This window comes from Megachile rotundata, chromosome 6 (genome assembly GCF_050947335.1).
Source record: "Megachile rotundata isolate GNS110a chromosome 6, iyMegRotu1, whole genome shotgun sequence".
Lineage (NCBI taxonomy): Eukaryota > Metazoa > Arthropoda > Insecta > Hymenoptera > Megachilidae > Megachile > Megachile rotundata.
In genome coordinates, this window is record NC_134988.1 from 4,739,991 (window position 1) to 4,763,118 (window position 23,128).

A 23,128-nucleotide genomic window follows, 5' to 3' on the forward strand; every position below is an offset into this window, starting at 1 on the left:
ACACGTATAAAACGCACTGTAACACAAGATGTAAGAAAGTAATGTACGATAAAATGCATGGCGATACAATGCGAAGTAATGCAACACGTAACAATATAATGTGTATTGCTTCATCGCGAAACTATAAAACGTAAAATTATTGTAAAGCTGTACGCACGAAATTATACAATTTGTTTAATATGGCGATATAACGCGGTGTTATATAACAAATTACTATATAACACGTACTTGTACAATGTACTGCAATAAAACTAAACTAAACTTTTGTGTCATCATGTAACAGGTATCAATTCAACATATTACAATACTACGACTGCATAATATGTATCCATACAACACATTGGGATACCATTTAATAGTGACTATACAACGCGAGGTGATACAACAAGGGTTGATACGATATTTAACGATATCACTCTTGAAGATGTAACGTGAAACCGCACAACGCAAACTTATACAATGAGAAGCTATACTACGCGTTATTATAACGCGTAGTGGTATAACGTGTGATTATACTGTGTGTTACTATATGATACGCGGTGATATAAGATATGGTTATACTATGCGCTGCTATGCTGCGCCTGGTGATATAACGCGTGGCTATATTATACATTGGCGCGTGATGTAATGTTTAATTATAGTACGCGATGCTTTATAACGCGTGATGATATTACTTGAGATTATATCCTGTGTTGCTTTATAGCTTGTGATGATACATATAACGTATCCCTTTCTTGAACGTTACTGTATTGAGCGTGATATAACGTGTGGCTGTATTATGCATTATTCTACGTCGCGTGGTAATATAACGCCTGGCTATATTATGCATTGTAACACAGCGCTTGGTGATATAACGTTAGGCTATACTATGTATTGCTATACGGCGCGTGGTGATATAACGTGTTGGTACACTACGTATTGCTATCGCGTGTGATGCGTAACAATATAACGTCTAGCAAAACAATGCATGGCAATATAACGCGTGACAATACACTGCATCATGGTACAACACACTGCAATACAAAGCGTGGTTTTATAAGGTGTGGCTATATGGTACGTGGTGATATAACATATACCAAAATAATTTGCAATAATATAACGCGTAACAATACATTACGTCATAGTACAACGCACTACAAAACAACATATAGTTTTACAACATGTGGCCATATGGTGCGTGGTAATATTACATGTCCCAAAATAATACATGGCAATATAACTTGTCTCAAAATAATACGTGGCAATATAACGCGTGACAATACATTGTATCATGATACAACACATTGCTATACAGCGCATGGTTTTGCAATATGTGGCTATATGACGCGTGGTGATATAGCGTATAGCTATACTACGTGTTACTATACGACACATAACGATATAACATATAACAAAATAATGTGTGACAATATGAGACGTAGCTATATACAGCACAGCAATACAGCGCGCTGTAATATAACTTGTGGTTTCACAGCATATGGTACTAAAACGTGTGGTTATATAACACGAGGAGCTACAATGCATGACAATGTAGCACGAAAGAATATCCTTCACGTTCAGTGGAAGATTTGCAATCGCGTACGTCGATGAGAAACTGGTTCAAATAGTTATATAAATGGAGGTCATATATCAACACTCAAATGTATTAACCATTCTTGATATATGGGAAAAATTTGCACGTCATTTAACTGTCAAAAAATGTTTGTCTTATGACACGTTCGGGAGTGAATATGTAGTTGTGAATAAAATGAAGCACATGAACGCTGAAACGATAAACATTGCGACGGACGTTGCAACGGTTATTTTAGCGTTAAATTGCTTTGCATAAGGCATAGGGGATGGAGCAGAGGGCATAGGGCAATGAGATCAGTCGCGCAATCTATGTTCACCAAATTTTACATGCACACAATATTGGCAACATTGGTGAACGTTACACCGTGCATCGACTAAAAGAAAACAATTTTATTTGTTTCTTTATTGGTTTATTTGTATGTTGATACCTTTGTACACTTATATGTTTATATATTTGAATGTTTGCATATCTGTATTTGTTTTTATGTTTGTATATTTGTATATTTGTACATTTATGTATTTGTGTATTTGTGTATTTGTGTATTTGCACATTTGCACATTTGCACATTTGTACATTTGTACATTTGTACTTTTGTACATTTGTACTTTTGTACTTTTGTACTTTTGTACTTTTGTACTTTTGTACATTTATACATTTGTATATCAGTTATTTGCATAATCTAAAAATTTTGAGATGTACAAATATCTAAATTTTGAATTTAAAAATCTACGATTTTAAAATTTTTAATTACAGCAACTTGAAGTTAGCAACCCGAAAATTTAATAAGTTAAAAATTAGTAAATTAGAAGATTGTGAATGTGTAAATTTGATAAATGTAGAATCTATAAACTTGAAAATTAAAAAACTTTTAAGCTCTAAAAAGTACAATGACAAAGAACAATGTCAAAAACAAACCACGTTTGGGCCATAGTTAGCGAAGTAGGAACATACATTTTCTTAAAGTTTTCGACCTGCCGAATACAATGGTACTGTTAGAATTCTCCGGAAGTCACTGGCAAGCTCGGAAAAGTTTTCTCAAAATTACTGTTCCAATATAGTATCATAAACTCTACACTCCACATACTATACCAGAAAAAATCCGTATATCTATATAATTGAAAATGTCTGAACGTAGGTTAAAATTTATTACTTGTAAGTTTTAAAGAACTCTAGTCACCATTCTAACAATAAATGGCAGCCATATTGAATTGTCATTTCGAATTTTATAATTCTTACTTCATATCCGTAATGAACTACTTCAAAAAACTATTAACAATCATTTTTAAACAGACATAAACGATTTTTTATAAATTTCTTTGATTTAATCAATGTGAGCGTTCTTCGATCATCAAATTTACAACCGCCATATTGAATTCATTTTAAGTGCAATTCTGGCGCCAATTTTATAAAGAGTAACCAGGAAAACGTCATAGCGACTTTTTCAAAGTAATTTTTCATATTTTTGTAGTTTTATTTATGTCTTGTAAGATTATTCGTAATTTTTGTGGGTCTTGTAAAAAATATCGGGTCTTGTAAATGGGTCTTGTAAAATCTTGTAAATTGTAAAAAAGTGTCATTCTTGTAAAAATTGCCTTGAAGTCCAGAAAACTACACGTACTTTCTTGGGAAAAAGCATAAGTTCAAAAGCTAACTAACTTCTTCAAATTTTCTGTTTAATTCTAGTAACACCATTTAGTAGATTAAAACCGACGTACTGTTATTGAAGATAATTTTCCGAGCAGTTAAGGAGACCGGTATAAACATTATAATAAACAAAAAACATAAGAATGTCATAACCTATAATCACATGTTCTTTCGTTAGCAGATTTCACTATGTCGGCTACTAGCTATTTTGATTATTAAAATCATAATGGAAACATATTGTTTTCATTTTGTCTACTGTATGAAAACATGTAGTTCAAATGAAAAGAAAGTTTATTATCCGATAATATAAATAGCAAGAATGTACTTTCTAAAATTAAATCAGCGAAAATTTCACTTATTTGCTCGGTGAACCAGTTTTTCAATAGTTTTCTGTGACTTTGTTAAATTAGTGAATTTTTTGTTGAATTAACAAAAGTAGTATTGTACTAATAATGAACTAGTAATGTATTAGTAATGTACTAATAATGTACTAGTAATGAAGTAGTAAGTTACCTGTCGCGCCTCCGAAAAGTTACTAGACAGTAAGTTGACAAAATTGCAAGGAGACTTAATGGAGTCTTAATTTGATTAGTCAACGTAAGCAAATCAACGCGTATATTGAATAATGAATTAATATAATTATTAATACAATATTGAATATTAAATATAACATAATTACTAATAACAATTTAATAACAATTTACAACTGTGGGAAAGTTAAATAAAAATTTCAAAAAGAAGTTTAAAAGAATTAATTTAATACTAATAAATAACTTATCAAATTAATTACATATACTTTTAGAATAAGGTTATTAAGTAAAACATTCAATTTTTTGACGAACCATACTTTTTCAAGCGATGATGCAAGATTATGCAACTGAGGTTATGCCTTGCTATTGCATAAATCAATGAAATTATAATATTACTAGTTCATTATTTAATTAATATGTACAAGAATGTAAATTATTGTATCATCATGTAACTATGTATTATATGATCACCAATAACCTTACTGTTAGCACAACCATTACAAACAAATAATAAAAAAGTTAGTGAAAAGGTATAATTTAAAAGTTAAACAATACTGATTAATGATTGAAGTTGATTGGTTCCGCTGATCAAGGCAGCTTTTACAAATCAAATCAGTAATTAATTTATTTCACTCAATTACTAACTATTCAGTTTTGCTGTGGTCCTATAATTTACTGAAACAATGAGTATTCACTCATGATTTGTTGATTTTCAGATATTTAGATGTAGATAGGAGAATAGCGTAGGCATCTATTATGTACTGATGCGATGAGACAGTTACGGAAGACAAAATCAACATTCGTGAGATTATAGTAACGCATCCGTTGCGACGTCCGCCATTTTAACGCACAATTGGAGTCACACGAGGCGTTAAAACGTTTGTCGGCTGAAATCTTTGCATGTATGCTGCATAATCTTCAAATGTTATCTACAGGTATTGTTAGAGAAGGTTTTTTAACCTTAAACTCTTTGATCTAAAACAGTTCGCTTCTATTTTGTTTATATAAAACTACCAAGCCGGTCAAATGACCGCTCCACAAGTTTCTTATTAAAAGGTATACATTTTGTTGAAGTACATTTCTTGAAATCAGAATTGATTTTCATCAAGATAAAGAATAAATGTGTGTACTAATTTATGTTTCATCGTTTGTTTATTTAATTTTTAACTTTATTTTTAATTTCAAATTAAGTACGCATTGTATGCCGGTAGGTTTAGTGTTAAACAAAATGTCTGAAAATTAATCTTTTAACTAAAGTTTTGTCTTTACATCTCTTAAAAGCGAAATCGAAAAAGATTAAATAAAACGCATTTCTAGTTTTTTAAGTAATCATAAGTAAACTATTGTAACAACTTTTTTAAATATATTAAATAAAGTTTCAACTATCATTTCTTACTGTTTAAATAATCTAAGTAAAGAACGCTTTAAATTCATCTATACAAAAATATATGACAAAAATATAATATACAAAGATTATACTTTAAATTAAAAAAATGAAGTTTAGACAAAATTGAAATATTTAATGAAAATTGTGAAATGATCCTTAAAGCTGTTAAAATGTAAAAAAACTACGTTCTCTGTAAGCGTCTATTTTATTTTGTTACACGTGTACTGCACGCAATTTTCTTCGATACTTCCTTTATTCTTCAGATAAAGTGCTTGAAAATACAAGATTTAAGTGATACCTGTGCAGAAAAAGGAATATTCATTTCCAATACAAAGTTTAACAGGTACAATCAACTCGAATCGACGTCCGTCGCAACGTCCGTTATTTCAACACTCGTATAACCTTTGTTTTAGACTTTAATATCTCACCCTTTGACAATGAAGTCAGCGTTTGAAATGATGTTCATCGAACGAAATTTTTGCATGCTGTATGATATTCGCGTTTAGTTTACATGTACATCCGAAGCAACGTCCGTTGTAACGTACGTCATTTCATTGTTGGGACTTCAATCTAAAAGGTTACAATTTAAAATAACGTTCCTTAAAATGTATTCTTGCATTTTGTTTAATATTCGCGTTATGTTAATTTGAATCGACGTACGTTACAACGTCCGTTACTTCAGTATACGACACCAAGTTAAAACTCAAGTTACACAAGTATTTAAAATAACATCCTTCAAATCTATTCGAATATTCTCTACGTAATTTGTATATGAATCTGCATACGTCAATTCAAATCGACGTCCGTTGTAACGTCTGTTATATTAACACTTATACGACTCCAGTCTAAAACTCGAATTATACATAAGTTTAAAATAACATCCGTCACTTCTATCCGTACATTCTCTTTGACATTCCCATGTGTATGTAGATACGTCAATTCGGATCAACGTCCGTCAGAACGTCAGTTATTTTAACACTTATACGACTCCAGTCTAAAACTGGAATTGTATAAATGTTCAAAGTGACATCCTTCAAATCTATTCGTATATTCTCTGTGTAATTTGTATATGTATGTGCATACGTCAATTCAAATCGACGTCCGTTGTAACGTCCGTTATATTAACACTTATACGACTCCAGTCTAAAACTCGAATTATACATAAGTTTAAAATAACATCCGTCACTTCTATCCGTACATTCTCTTTGACATTCCTATGTGTATGTAGATACGTCAATTCGGATCAACGTTCGTCACAACGTCAGTTATTTTAATACTTACACGACTCCAGTCTAAAACTCGAATTGTATAAATGTTTAAAGTAACATCCTTCAAATCTACCGTATATTCTCTGACATTCATATGTGTATGTACATACGTCAATTCGAATCGACGTCCGTCATTTTACGCGACCCCAGTTCAAAACGTCCATTCGCTTGTCATGTCATTATTATCCCGTTAAATTTCGCGGTAAAGTATGTAACATATTCACGTGAAGGTTTAATAATGTTAGTTCCGCCACTTTTGAAACAGGCAGTATAGGAAACGAAAAAAGGAACTCTTCCAACGATCATAAAGGGGATAGACACAAAAGTGTGCGGACAGAGGCAGACCAAAGGAAGAGACGCGATCGTGGTAGTACGCTATCCGCTTTAACGACGAGTTTCAGAGGCTTTCTCCTCCTTCTTCTCCTCCTTCTTTTCCACCTCTAGCTTCTTCGTCGTACTGCCTCTATCTCCACCTCCGCCTTTTGCTTTTGCCTCATCTTCGCTGCCACCTCTTCGAGGTCTTTTCGAATTTTTCACTCGTCACTCCCTCCAAACCGGTGTTCCCCCTACTTCTTCCTTTCTTGCTCGGTGTACGAGGCTGTTTTCCTCGCTGTTTCTCTGTCCTGTGGCTACGTCCTCTCGCTTCTTCGGCTTCTTATCCGCCCGGTGCCTCCTTCAAGTTTATTCCTGCTGGTGATTATGAAAATGGTCTGAGAGATGGATTAGATCGTACGCAGAGTGACCATTTATTTTCGCGGTAAATTCGATAAAAAAAAAGTAATGATTAGTTATAAGAAACTTTTAATCGTCTATGCTTTAGTGCAAGTCGAAATGGATACGATAATTTGAAATTGTGACGTAAGAGTTTTTGTAAATATCAAACGTAACGTATACTTATCGTCAACCTTAGGAATATGTAGACGCGGTTCATTGAAAGTAAAGTGCAAGCCGAGCGACGGTTATATGGATAGGAACAAAATTGCTGAGAATTTTCACCTTGATAGGACATTTCAAGGTCATTGGAATCAATAAGGTGAACTTTCATTTACATAATTACCAGATAAATGACTTTTAACAATTTTAAACAAAATTTGACTAAAGGTTAATTTTAATCAAAATTTGATTAATAACGCACGTTCATCAAAATTTTATGAACATTTTTACTAAAATTTAACGTAACATTTGACAGAGTTTAACGCTGGTTAATATTAAATATATAATGTTTATTAATATGGAAGGATGTTACTATAAATTAATAGATATAAATTGAAGACACGGTAGCCAAACACAGCAAGAAGAAGGAATTAAACAAAAGACAACGCATAATTACATTTCTACCAACTTATACATTCGGTAGCCTAGATAAATTATACTACCAACAACATTTCATTCTAAACAAAATTGAATGTAACAACTAACAAATGAAATAAAAAAATAAGGAACAAACATTTTAGCTATACATTTGTATAAATTTGACACCTCATAGATAATCTGTATTATAGGAGTTCGTGTAAAGCTATATAATTTTCTATTCAGAATTTTTTTCTAAAAAATTAAAAATGAGATATAGTTATTTTAGGAACACCCTATATAACAAACTGACTTTCCACCGTAAAATGAAACAATGTCCGCGTTGAAAGTCAGCCTTGCACGGTTTTTCAATGATTCCATGGTTCAGGAATGTCTGAATCGTGCGTGTCATTCCACGGAAGTGGAAGTACGGTAATTACAAGGGGTCAGTGATTACGATAGTTTCCACCTAATGCTTTGTTGTTCCTTATAATCAGGAGTTCGAATTATCGTCAAATTTCAAACACGCCTCGGCAATAAATAATCTGGAAATACCGCTCGCGTGACTCCCTTTCGGCTTTTTTTTTCAAATCTACCGCTTTCAAACCACAAAGTCTCATTAATATACTGTGTGTAACAAAATTTGTTTGTATATGCCCTAAAATACAGAAAAACGAGCTTAAATACGCAATAGAGCAAATTTCTTTACTTTAGGTCTCAGTTTTCGAGATAAAACAGAAGTGAAGGGTAAAGATTTTGATTTTGATCTAGAATCTTAGAGTACTGTCATAAAATGTCAGAATCAAGCTTCAAACAATGTTCATTTCATTAAATTATATGTATATTATTAATTGAAAATACTACAGTTATTATGGTTGTTGTTGTATACGAGGTGTGACACAAAAGTAACGAGACTAGGTCTGTAGCTTGAAAAAAACAATGGAATTGGCAGCAATTGTTTTTGTGGCATCATCCCACATACCTCCTCTATCCATGTTACCAATTTCGATTGAATCGGTTATACCATTTGGAAGTATTGCGTTATTTAGTGAACACGTGCAACTGCATTCTGCCGGAAAAATGTCTAACGTAAAAACCCAACAGCGAATAAACATCAAGTTTCTTGTAAAATTTGTTAAAATCTGTTGTAACATGTGATGAGACATGGATTTTTACCTATGACCCAGAAAGTAAACGCCAGTCAATGGAGTGGAAGTCTCCAAGATCCCCAAAACCCAAAAAAGCACGCATGTCAAAATCAAAATTCGACATTAATGGAATTGTAATGTGGTTTCCCAGTGGTCAGACTGTTAACCAACACTATTACATTGAAATACTAAAAAGACTTCGTAAAAAAATTAGGAAAAAAAAGCCACAGTTATGAAGCGATGAATGGCTGTCGGCACCAGGACAATGCACCCGCTCACACGGCACTGTCTGCCAAGCAGTTTCTGACCAGTAAAATTATTACTGTGATGGGGCATCCTCCTTATTCACCTGATTTGGTTCCATGCGATTTTTTTTAATTTCCTAAAATTAAATTTTGCTTAATGGGAACCCATTTCACCTCAGTTAAAGAGGTTCAGACAGAAACGGAGAATCTCCTGAAGGGACTTCCTAAAACCTCGTTCCAGAACTGTTACCAGCAATGGCAGTACCGAATGCAAAAGTGTGTGAATGCTGAAGGGGACTACTTTGAAGGTGATAATGTCACGGAGAACTGATTCTGCAGGTACAATAATTTATTGGACTAGTCTCGTTACTTTTGTGTCACACCTCGTATATTATAACTAAACGATTTTGATAAATTGAAATAGATGGCTCGTTAATAGTAAATATATGATGTGTATTTATACTGCTCATCAAAACTACGCATTTGTATAGCCAATCATCCAGAACTTGAGCGTTGGTCATCACTTATCTTACAAAATGCGATCAAGGATATTTGAAAACTTAATCACTGATCATGAACTGTGAACGTTTATATGTAAAATATTTATGTATCAATATCTATGTATATATGTATCGATATATGATCAATAATCACATTTTGAAATACCTGTGATCACATTTTGTAAGGTAAGTGATGAACGTTTAAGTTTCAGAAGTCGTGCAACTGAAATGCGCAGTTGAGATGCGCAGTTGAGATGCGTAGTATAAATGCGCAGTTGAGGTGCGTAATACAAATGCGAAGTACGCGATATTCATTATGTATGTCACTACAACTCAATTTAACAATAGTGAGCACTCATATAATACTCAGATTTTGGAAAATTTCTTCAGTTTAGTTATATAATAAAAATATTGAAATAGTAGCTTCTAGCAGAATTAATTTTCGTAAACTATAAATGGAATCAGACAACGAAATTCAGTTTCTCGTATAAGATTGTAACTGTAACATTGCAGTGACTATGTTTCTCTAAATATATACATTATGTATTATTATTCATTGTTTCTTTTATTGTGCAGAATATTTACTTGCAATAAACTATGCCTTAGAAATAAGTAAATTATGAAACAATCAATTGTAGAACGTTCAAAAAATCTTGCAAATTACAAAATGAAAATTATAGTACTTAAAAAATGCAGTTCAGTTAGTAAACAATAAATAAATGTTATTGATTTGAGAAATGGAATCAGTTTGAATATAATAGAATGAACTTAAAAATTGGTTGATTAATTTTTGCTAAAATATTTAGACGATAAATTTTGAATTTATTACAATTTAGGTGATAAAATCATAAAATGGTAAAATGGTAAAATGATAAAATAGCAAAATGGTAATTTGATAATATGACAAAATAGTAAAATGGTAAATAAAATTGTTATTCGAAATTGAAACCAACTAGTTATTGCAAGAATTGCCATCTTTTGAAACCGATTTCAAAAAGTGACGGTACAATATCTAAGTAAGTATTCAAATGTAAAAGTACTCAAATGTATTCAATCACTTAGAGACAATTTAAGTGTGTACCCAAGTACATATTCGGATATATTCAAATTCTCGAATTTCAATTGAAGAGATGTTCAATTATACTCAAACTGTTATCTTGTATATCTGACAACGAGTAATAGAACAGTGAGTAATGAATAACAGTAAAAATGCGTACAAAACATCAGTGCTATAATTTCATTTCTAGAAACACCTCTTTTACTTTCTTCCCACAAGAAATCAAATTCAATAAAAGACCTAAACTTAAATATTTTCACCGTTCTGCTTCCCGAATATCTGAATCAAATTCAGCATTTTAACCCGTCAGCTGCAACGTCACATATACGTCATATGTGACATCTTCGATTTTCCATACGTTCTCATAATTAATCCTCCCATACTCTTCAAAATAGATAGAAACCCAATTCCACCATCAAACGTCAAGAATAGCGTAATATAAACCGCAATGGCTTAAAATTATATAACTTCATCGTAAATTATTTTATAACACAGAAAGTTCACTAAGTGGTTTATGATTGAAAACGAGTTTCCAATTAAACGTCTACAAAGAACGCGTCGAATACAATGTGAGAAAATACACAGCTTTTTTCCTCGATTCTCCACCGAGCTGCGCATCAACCTTGCGACGGATTTCACAAAACCAAGTGCCCGTGTGGCAAGAAAATATCGCATTAAAATAAAATTCATCGATCGTATCGCATGCCACAAGAAGATTCAAGTGGTTTTTCGAAATTCACGTTTCGTAATTCTTTGAGAGTTTGCAGACCGTGTCTGCGCGGTGGGAAATTCGCAAACGTTCTTTCGCGTTCGCTCGCGGGTACACGAGTTTTCGTGTACATCAAAAAACTCTCTTTTTCCCATCGCATTTTCACGTCTAGACGTGCCTCCACTTACAATAGTCGCCGACAGTCATCGCCGGAGCCGCGGCACAATTTACTTTTAATTCTCATCAACGTGCGCTTCGTGTACAGTCAGCGGCAAATCTGGTTGCCTTATGGAAAATATGATAACCGTGTGGGAAGACACCTTTCATTCGGTTTCCAGGGATTTGAGAATTTGGGAGCCTACAAATTTAGGGGGTCTGAATTTGTTTCGGTAGGAATTTGCTGAGCTAGGGATTTGAGGTTTAGAATAGGGATTTGATTTAGGGATTTGGGGATTTAGCAATTTGGGCATATAGATATTTGCTAGTATTGGAATTTAATAATATTGGAATTTGGGGAAGTAGATATTTGCTGATCTAAGAATTTGGGGGTTTAGAAATTCGTGGACATCGGAAGTTGTTGACTTAGAGATTTGGGAATTTAGAAATTTGGGAATACAGATATTTGGTAATATTGGAATTTAATAACATTGGAGTTTGGGAACGTAGATATTTGCTGATCCATGGACTTGGGAGTTTAGAAATTTGTGGATATCGGAAGTTGTTGACTTAGAGATTTGGGAATTTAGAAATTTGAGCATATAGATATTTGTTAGTATTGTGATTTAATAACATTGAAATTTGGGAAAATAAATATTTACTGATCCAGGGATTTAGGGGTTCAGAATTTTGACGACATAGGAAGTTGTATATTTAGAGAATTGGGGATTTAGAAATTTAGGAATATAAATATTTGGTGGTATTGGAATTTAATAACATTGAAATTCCGAAACTTAGATATTTGATAATTTTGGTATTGAGAAAGCGTGAAAGTTCGGGATATCGCAATTTGCTAATACAGAGATTTGGGGATTTAGAAATTTTTGAATATAGGTATTTGATAGTTTAGGAATTTGCTAGCCTACAAATTTCGGGTTATAGGAATTTGCTAAGCTAGTGTTTAGGGATTTGGAAATTTGAGATCTTTGGAATTTGGAAACACAGATATTTGCTGATCTAAAGATTTGGGGATTTAGAAATTTGAGGACATCGGAATTTGTAGATTTAGAGATTTGGAAGTTTAAAAATTTGGTGACATCGAAATTTGGTAATTTCAAGATATTATAACATGGGAATTTGGTAACGTAGATATTTGGTGATTAAAACATTGGGAAAGCTTGTAAGCTCGTGGTATTGCAATTTGTTAATATAAAAATTTAAGAATGTAGGTATTTAATAGTCTAGGAATTTGGAGTATTTGAAATTTTGGATCATAGAAATTTGCTAAACTGGAGATTTGGGGTTTAGAATTTTGAAGACATCGAAATTTGGTAATGGAATTTGGGAACGTAGATATTTGCCAATCTAGGGATTTGGAGGTGTAAAAATTTGAAGGTACTGAAATTTAGTGAAATTAGTTAAATGTATTATATAAATACATTTACATGCAAAAATGACGGCTACTTGTTGATGATTGATGCAATATCATCGTTTTATACGTTCGTATCTGTACGTAGCATTACGTCTAACACTTTATCAGCTACTTTTATTTCTGTATAAAACTTGAAAATACTGTTGCCATTTAATGACTTGTGAAGTTTTCTAAATTTTATGTCTATTCCAGTAAGTTATAACTAATTGCTATGTTATTGCTCTATCATTTTAGTACTTGTTACTATACATATTAATTTATTATTAGTATTATTATTCGAATTTTCTTCAGAATTAACACATGTATCACATGCACTATTTGTAATCGAGGTGTTACATTATCACCGTATTTAACATTCTTAGCTTACTACTAATAGAAAGCTTACTACTACAATAGAAATTACTACAATATAGCTTCCTATCTTTTCATTTAAAAAAGATACTAATACTAATAATAGTAGAGAATACTATTATTATTTAAACTAGTATATTCTATCTAAAAAAAGAATACTTCCTAGTTTTATACATTCTTTTCATAGGATAAAAATAACATTAAAATTCGATACCATATCTACGCAACTAGTATTGTATTATTAATTCAGTTATCTACATTTGTATGAATAATTCATTGAATGTTACAATTGTTGCTATGAATAATACTAGAGAATTTGTAATAATTAAATGCTACAATTGTTGGTTCAGAAAAGATATACGAACATTTGTAACAATAATTAATTGAAAGCTATAATTGTGCATGAAAGATTCAGGAACATTTATTATAATAATTAATCGAAAGCTATAATTGTTGCGCTATAGAAAAATTTCCGCAAATAGAAAAACATTTCGCAAAAACTGACGACGAATATTTTTACGACCATAAATGCTACAATTTTGTACTATAACGTAATACTATTTTAAACAATTATATTTAAGAGATTGTTCAATGCATAATTGAATATTCAATGTACTTTGAATTTGTGTAATATTACTACATTGATACATTCATACACATTGATTACACTGATTCTTTTGTTGAATTTTCATTTTAAATTAAATTAAATCGTACGTCGATCGATTACTTACGAGATAGCGCTCGATTTTGATCGGATCAGAAGGTTCTTTTAACGTTCATCTGTTAAAATATAAAATCTACACATATACATCTTCGTCGTTTCCTGTTAATAATTTTTCACACGTACAAAAATATATTAGCTTATTTAGAATTGTTCAATCATAAATCAATTAACAAATTTTAAAGACGTCGTTCCAAGCCGTTTTTCTTAAATAATAAATTCATTTAATCTTTTTAAAGTTATTGTATTTTTTGTTTTATTTTAAATTGTTTTAAATTTTGTTACTTAACTATGAAGTAAGGTTTGTTCTCCTTAGCGGTGTGTGCGTGTAACTTCCGTCTTTACGTTTTCTTTCCAATTTTGTTTTATGTTTAGTTATTGCCATTTACGACAACGTGCAGCTACTTATGTTTATTTTTATATTTGTTAATGTATTAGTTTATTTCTTTATAAAATGTATGAATAAATTGAAATTGCATGAATAAGCCTTCATATCATAACTTTCCCATATTCCATCAATTTTTGAGCAAATCTATTAAATAACAGAAATCCCTCAATTATCCCTATAAGAGTATTCACCCTATTAGTTTATGGTAAATTGTACAGTAAGCTTTAGAAGCTAATTTAAGATCAAAGTAAGAATGGTAATCAACAATAAGCATACGAAAGGAAGAAGGGAAAAGAGGTTTTCATTTACGCTGACGGTGGTCGAAACCGGAAGTGGAGATTGTCTCAGGAGCTATCAGGGTGTTTCTTTCGCGGTGAGCATCGTTTTTACCGGCGCCGCGATCATCTGTCGACGATTTGCGCTTAACTTCTTCCTATGTACGTCACTATCGAGGGTCAAAAGAAGAAGAAGAAGAGGAAGGGAAAAAAAAAGATAAAAGAAGGAAGCCGAGGAACGAGACTCGCTAAGTGACTGAGCGAGCGAGTAAATACGTAAGAAAGAAAAGAAGAAGAGAGACAAAGTTTTTTGTATGCCTTCGCTCGGAGGGTCTCTTGGCAGGGTTGGATACTCTTATTCTTCTTATTCCTCTTTTCCCTCTCATCTTTCTTTTATTACTCCTTTTACGCCACGCTCCACTCGTCTCCTCCTGTATCTCAGCTTCGTACTCTGATTTTTCTTCTTCGTACTCCCTCTTCCCTCCATTTTGTTCGATTCTTTCTTTTTTAAACATATGTGACACGTGGAATTTTCTACAGACAATATTTACCTGGCAATCCACGGTGTTTCGATAATTCGAAATTTAATTTATGTAATCTCTAACTTTGTTAAAGTATATTTGTGACAAATTATATAAGGCTTTTTTATCGATTTTATCGACATAATTCACGAGCAAATGTAAGATGTTATATCAAGGGTTTTGAACGAGTTTAATATTAACATTAATGTCTAATGTTTAAATAAAGTTAAGATTTTCTTATCAAGTATTAATGTTTTCCAGAGATATTTTTAAAAAATGGATTTATTTACTTTCAATACCTTCAAAGTTACAAAATTAGAATACTAGAAATTTGAAAATTTTAAAATTTACAAACTAACAAGTTTTATTATTTAGAAACTTGTAAATGTATGTATTTAAAAATTTTCAAGTCTACTAATTTAGAAATCAATAAATTGAAGAATGTTCAAGTTTGCAAATTAAAAAATCCACGAATTTAAGAATTTTTAAGTCTACAAATTTAGAAGTCTAATTTTAAATATGTAAGATTTCAGTTTTACGTACTTGATTTTCAAAAATAGAAAACGAGTGGTGTAATACTGTTATTAGTCGGTCTTTAATTACTGCACATATTCAAGTGGTTCTTGGAAATTTGAGAATTAAAAATTTTTAATTTCTGGGGAGCTAAGGGATTTATTTTAGACATTTGCAGTAAAGCAATTTGAACATCTTGCGACACGTAAATATTGAAATATTTTTCTTCTTAATGATCACTCATTAAAAATACTTATATTTCTAATTAAAATAAACTTAATAATTAATCTATTTTGGAAAAGATTCTTCAGATAAATTAAATATTACTGTTAAATAAATAATTGCAAAAATTAATCTTATAGATACTGACGTTTAAAAATTTTTTAAATAAATCCTCGATTTTCTATAATCACTGTTATTGATACTATAATTGATAACCCTAAAATAACCTAACAAAGAAAGAAAATTAAATAATAAAGAAAATAAAAAATAATGCACTAATACAAAATCAATTCCGCTAAAATTAGAGATCTCAAATTAAAAATTTTTGAGTAAATTCTTTTATCAGGATGATTCTAGTGATATTTAGTCATACAACTGAGAGAGGAACTATAATTATTGCATAAACCGATGAGAATGAATTTTCCTTAAGCTGAAAACCAGTTAAAACCTTTCCTTGTAATCGAAAATAACAGGTTTTGCTTATATCACCAAAATGGTTAGATTCGTTTTCAAGATAAAAATAACGTACTCACATAAAATTTGCTCCTTTAGTAATATTATACAAAACTACTCGGTTAATGATATTATATCGTATGTACCAAAATTATTCGTTTAATAATACTAGATTTCAGAAAAATCATTAAAAATATTTTCTAACCGAAACGAGTCAAAACTGCTCTTTCAATAATAGGAGATGTGCAAGAATTTCTTGTTTAATAGTACTAGTAATACAAGAATCATTAGGTCAATAATACTGGATTATATTGAAAAAGAAAAAACACTACTAAAAAATACAGTTTCAAGTATTAGGATTAAAGTACAATAAAAACGTTTATCCTTCGCGTACAAATGAAAAGTTTCACTCATGGTCAAGATAGATGATCGCCTAACTATTGAACCTTCAACAGTCTGACTGTTAAATAAAGAGAAGAAGAGAGAGGGAAGCAGACAGTGAAGGCCGACCACTTGTCAAACGTCTCTCTCAGTATTTCTCGCTAAAAATTTTATCTATCCTACGCGCGTTTCGCGAGGTGTACCCCTTTGAAACTAACAAAATATACGTTTTTCAAACGACCATGGTTCTAATTGCACACGTAAACGTAATTTTGTCGCGTTATATCATAAACTAGTCTTTTTATTCAAACCCCTGTTGTATATAGTAGGTGTACACGACGCCATTTTCTTCAAATTATCCGCGAAGAATTCATAAACTAGCACGTGGAGTCGCTAAAAAGCATTAGTGTGAATTCTGTAAAGAAGAAAAGCTTCAATTTACAGCGTTTCATCCAAAAATCGCAACCCGTTAGCGAGTAATAAATATTTTTGTGAAAGACAAGTCGTCGAGTGTGGTTATTCTTATTTTTCACTCGGTGAATACGCGCTGTAATTTGTGAACCAGTTACTTTAATATAAATGTTAATATGTTAATAAACTTCGTGTTCCTTTTATACGAAACCATGGTTTACTTTTCATTTTCTTGTCTGCATAATTAGTTGCCTTAAACGAATGCTGCCGTACTTGCAATTTCGCCACTGGCTTTCAAACAGATTTTCTTTTACTCTGAATGCACTGTGTAATAAATATCGAAACTTTTTTCATGTATTAGTTTCTTCAGTAACTAATTCTCTAGCTTTTGTTTTATTTATACCTGTTAAACAATTATTGGTTAACTACGTAATTCAGCAGGTACTTTCTGCGATACGGTATAAGTTTGAATATTAAATCGTTCAGACTTTATCATACATAACTTTTTTGTAGATTTTAACTTGGTTATACGTTACAGTGGATGTTGTACGTAATTTTCTTACACCATTACGTACACGATGTTTGCGATTTCACTAAACATAACTGTTTGCTATATTTATACGAGAACAATAGATAATCAATTTTTAACCACTAATTTATTGCAGATGTTAGATAAAAGTACATGCTATACCATATATTTGCAACTGTCACTAAATAGCTGTTCAATGAAGATATACAACGCTCTAAAGTTTAGCATGGCGAAGTTATGTGCACCTAGCTTATGACTAATTGCATACTATTCCAATTACTGTCTCGATTTTATCAGTTAAATGCTAATTAGAAGTTACCGTGTTTTGTTACTTTACTTCTAGAAACCTTGTTCCCCAAAATTCTATCAACTTTCACGAACTTTCCAAGATATTTGCCTTACCTGAAACAAAAGAAAAGAAATTCGTGTTAGAATTGATTTCAAAATCTGATATAAGTACGTGCTTTATTCGATTAAAATAATATAATAAATTCGAAAAAATGAAGTTAAAGTAGTATCTTAACAATGATAGTTGTTGATAATAATAGGTCAGCAATTTGCAGAGCGAGGAGAAGATAAAGGAAAATTCAATTTTCCTTTTAAAAGTGATTATTAATTTGTGTAATCAGCATATTAGTATATTGGTTTATGTAATTGGTGTACACATTAAACATTAGGTTATGTAATTAACATATCAATGTAGCTGATATTTATGTTACTAATATGTATGTATTAATATTTAATTATTAATATGTACTGATATGTAATGTATTAATATCTTGAGTTACCTATTACCTTTTTACCTATTTGCAACTTAAAATTTGATGAAAATGAGTATACATATATGCACTCTATTCTGAATACAAAATACCTAATGACTGTAATAAATATTATACTCTTATGTCTTGTATGTCAAATTGTAACAAAGCATAAGATATATTATGATACTGAAAATGTCCTGTTTTACAAAAATATCACCCAATATTTGTAACATATCAAGTTGTAGTTAAAAATTTTATAAAAATAACTATATAAGCTTTTCACAAACATTCAAAATGCAAAATGACCACCTACCAATTATAACAAACGACAATATTCTATGACAGCATATTTTATGTGTCAAATAATTATTGAAGAAGGTATAAAATGTTTAAAAAAATTCTATCAATTAAAAGTATCACAAATAACACTCACCATACACTAATCTGAATATTCTCAAAATAAAATAGCTGTTTCATCATTCAAACAAACAATGGATCAACTAGTTCAACAACTTAGAGATGATAATTTTAATGAAACCTCCAGGAAATGTAGTAGGCTTCTTCCTCTTTACAAATCATACTCTATGCGGGGGAAGATCCTCGAAAGTTTTTGAGTTATTTGCTTTAAAAGTTTTCTGCGTTGAACGTAAGTTATGTGAATTACTTAGCAGGGAACGTTCACGGTTTGTATTAGATTGGCATCTAAATTCACGGGTTTTTGGAACGTTTTAAGGGGAATATTGTTGAGGATGAATTATTCATAATTTAATCGCTGATATAATTTGTTGCATTTGCTATGTTCCTTTGTTTTACTTTTCTAATTGGAGTTGTGTTCATTTCCTGTTTTTCTTGTATTCTGAATTTATAAAACATTAGACTTCTACTCTTTTAATGTTTAAAGTTAATCTCAAAATATTGCACTTGATATTTAAAAATTTCAAATTTTAATAGCAAAACGTTGATAATGCATTTGAAATTTTAATAACAAAATATTACTAATACATTTCAAATATTAATAAGAAAACACTGCTAATATATTTCAAATTTTAATAGCAAAACATTGATAATGCATTTCAAATTTTAATAACAAAACATTGCAAATATGTTCCAAATTTTAATAACAAAACGCAAATTATTTTGAAAAGAACCGCCGCCGGTATCGTGTTATCTTTATTTCTTAAATTTCTAAAACACAAAAGAAAGATATGAAGCTTTGATCCCAGATCGTTTTATGCTGGTACGCGTCGTAGGGAAACAAAGAGGCTGTCTAAGGAAAGGTGATCTCTTTTTCCTCCACTTCAATACGGTGCTCGCGAAAACGAGCTGCACCAGAAGAAGAAAAACGGCAATCTATTTCGAGGATTTTCGAGAAGGCTAGTTGGCAGCATTCGCAGACTCTCTACATCTCGAGATCGTCCGTTAAATAATGCGAGCTTTCTTGGAAGTGATCGATCAACGTGACGCCTAAAATCGACCGATTACTTTTATTTTCCAGCCGGTATTTATTACACGGTGTGATATACGGATAAGAGAACAACTTTACAACAGTTCTTTTTTATTAACAAAATAATTTTAAACATTGCAGCGATGTCAGGTTTAAATCATTTATATTTATGAGGCTTTGAGAATTTTTACCTTTTAGTGCGGTGTCTTCATTAATAACTAATGGAGGTACATTTGCTGTAATGTATGTAGAATGTAATATTTTAATACAGTGTCTTGAGTCGGAGACAGGAAAAAGAAGCAAATATTAACAGATTGATAGTATTTTAAACTATGAGGTATGAGTTTTATAACTTGTTTTGGGAAGGAGTTGTTCATTTTGAATACGAAGGTATTGGTTAAGTTTAAACTCTCGCGAACATGGGTACTGATCATCCTCTTTAATTCTATATGATTTTATATGTTTTTGGTTAATTATAGCTGATTTTAGTTAATTGTAGTAGATTACGGTTGATTTTAGATTATTTTTGTTGATTTTAATTTAGTTTAGTACACTTTGGTTTATTTTATGTAATTATAGTTGATTTAAGTTAGTTGTAGATAATTTTTGATAATTTGGGATGGTTTTAAATGATTTTAGTCAATTTTAGATAATTTCAGGTAATTTCGGTTAATATCAGTGAATTTCGGTCAATTCTCGTTAATTTCAGATATTTTGGGTTAATTTTTGCTAAGTTCGGTTAAGTTCGGTCAATTTTTGTTAAATTCAATTAATTTCAGTTATTTTCGGTTAATTTCGGTTAATTTCGGTTAATTTCAATTAATTTTAGTCGCTTTTCGTTGTTTTCGTTACTTTTCGTTACTTTTCGTTACTCTTTCATTACTTTTCGTTACTTTCCGTTACTTCACGTTACTTCTCGTTACTTCTCGTTACTTCTCGTTACTTCTCGTTGTTTCTCGTTGCTTGTGTTACTTTCCGCTAGTTTTAGTTACTTTTAATCATTTTTAATCATTTTTAATTAAATTTTAGTTATTTCTACTCAATTTTAGTTCACTTTAGTAACCTTCAGTTAGTTTTAGTTAGTTTGAGTTAGTTTTAGTCAGTTTTAACCAACTACCGTCAATATCAGTTCAGTTTTGTTAATTTTAGTTAATTTTTATTTATTTTTAATCAATGTTAATTAAATTTGGTTAATTGTCATTACTTTCAATTAATTTCCATCCATTTTGGTTTATTTCAATTGCTTTTGTTTTCAATCGTAGTTACTTTTAATTCATTTTTATTTATTTTAATTGAGTTTAATAAATTTCAGTTACTTGGTGTAATTTCGGTAAATATAAATTAATTACAATTAATTTTTGCAGATTTTAGTCAAACCACCGTCGTTTTGTAGTATTATATATATATCATGAATAAGCTGTAACAGTCTACTAAATAAAATCTAGCATCAATAAATCGGTTATTACATAATTACAAATCATTGACGTAGAAAATCAATTTGGAAAGTTAACATGCACTTTTTTACTAGTATCTCTTATCTCTTCCCTCATATAAAAACTATTAATTTCTTAAGATGCTGCTTTTTAATCTCTTCAAGGATACTGACACATCTCTGCGTTACATCTTCAGATTTTTTTTAAATTCAGCAACTAATCACCGCATACATATGTATGTGGACATTATCTCTTTTTGTACGTCATCAATGCTTTTTACATTTTTTTATACGTCTACTATTGAATCATTTCTGCTGATTGGACAAAACCAACCCTGAAGAAACTAAAGAACCGTTCGCGATTGTAAATATAACACACTTAAGGGTAATTCTATTATTCTCGTTCAAAACATTTAAAAAATCTATTTTTTTATTGCATTTTCTAGAGGATAAGATACTGGAAATGTGTTTTGAATACTACATACATGAATTTATTAAAATAACGAAGTTAATGACGATTGTACGATAAAACATTGGAAAATGCACCCCTATGACACATTTCTTTCTAAATCATGTTTCACAAAGTAACTTCAAACGATATTTCAATCATAAATTCTCCGATTTTCAAATTTCATACTCAAATTTAATTGAATGTTTAAGGTCACATGCACCTTCTTAGGTTATTAGTGAGCACGTATGATTTGATTCAATTTATTTTTAATAAGTAAAGGCAATATTAAATTTATACAGGAAAATTCTAACATTTTTTATAGATATTGGTCTCTATTATTAAATGTAATGTTGTCTTTATTTATTGAAAATAAATTGAATTTTAATTAAAAATATGAATTCCATAAAAAATAAACTTTACATTTAAATAACATTTCTAATACATTTTACTTGAAATAAGTCGATTAATGAAGGTCTGTCAGTGAAAATATCAAAAGTAATATAAAAAATAACCTAACCTCAAAAGAAGTTGATTGACGAAAAATCTACCATACAAACTAGAAAAATATCAATATTTACAAAAATGTTTTGTTTGTTTTCCGCTTAAAGAAAATACTTTTATGAATTTAGCATTCACACGACTGCCATTTTGTTAAAAAATCTTGTCTTGCATTATCCTACTTCACAAGATGGCCACTTGTATGCAGACTAAATCCTCTTTGCTAATTTCTTTCGGACAAATATTCATACATTGAAAATACTCATTATATTCATTGAAAATACCATGTAAAAATTTGCAATTATAGTTTCACTAACGAAAATTAAATTTGAATACCTATAATTTCTATAATTGCTCAAAAATTTCTCCACGTTATATCGAAACGTGAGGAGATACATGAACAAAGATTCTTGAAGCAAAAATAACCCAATAATTCATGCGATAAATCATGAAAAATCGACAGCAGAATGGAAATATCGCCTTAACTGGACTCCACAAGTTTCAATCGTTCAAGTAATTATTCGAAGTTTCGTCTTTCCCGGTATAATGATGCCTTTATCACGCTCGAATAGGAAACAACTCCACCAACGATGCTTCCTCGGAACGAGGGAGCTCGTGTGTCGTGTCGACGAAACGGAAAGGCGCCTTTAGGGTCGCCTCCAAAGGAGCATCCAGCCACGCGCATTACCACCCTATCTGACACCCTTGCCACAGGGTGGTTAGTCGTTATCAGATCGCGAGTTAAGCACAGGTGCTACAAACGTTGATACACTATACCTAGACCTAAGTATCTGAACAAAAAATTTGGGATGTTGGTAATTATTGGGGGTGAGCTGTA

At 31.0% G+C, this 23,128-nt stretch overlaps 1 protein-coding gene and 1 long non-coding RNA gene across 7 annotated transcripts in view; one reads left to right on the forward strand and one right to left on the reverse strand.

Annotated features, from left to right (window-relative positions):
• Window positions 1–23,128, reverse strand: part of wge (BAH domain and coiled-coil containing protein winged eye) — a 339,615-nt gene that overhangs the window by 235,597 nt on the left and 80,890 nt on the right. The window lies entirely within an intron of this gene.
• LOC105664315 (uncharacterized) lies at window positions 7,026–7,838 on the forward strand. Its single transcript, XR_013038458.1, has 3 exons — window positions 7,026–7,159; window positions 7,313–7,435; window positions 7,662–7,838. It is a non-coding gene; the product is annotated as an uncharacterized LOC105664315 (long non-coding RNA).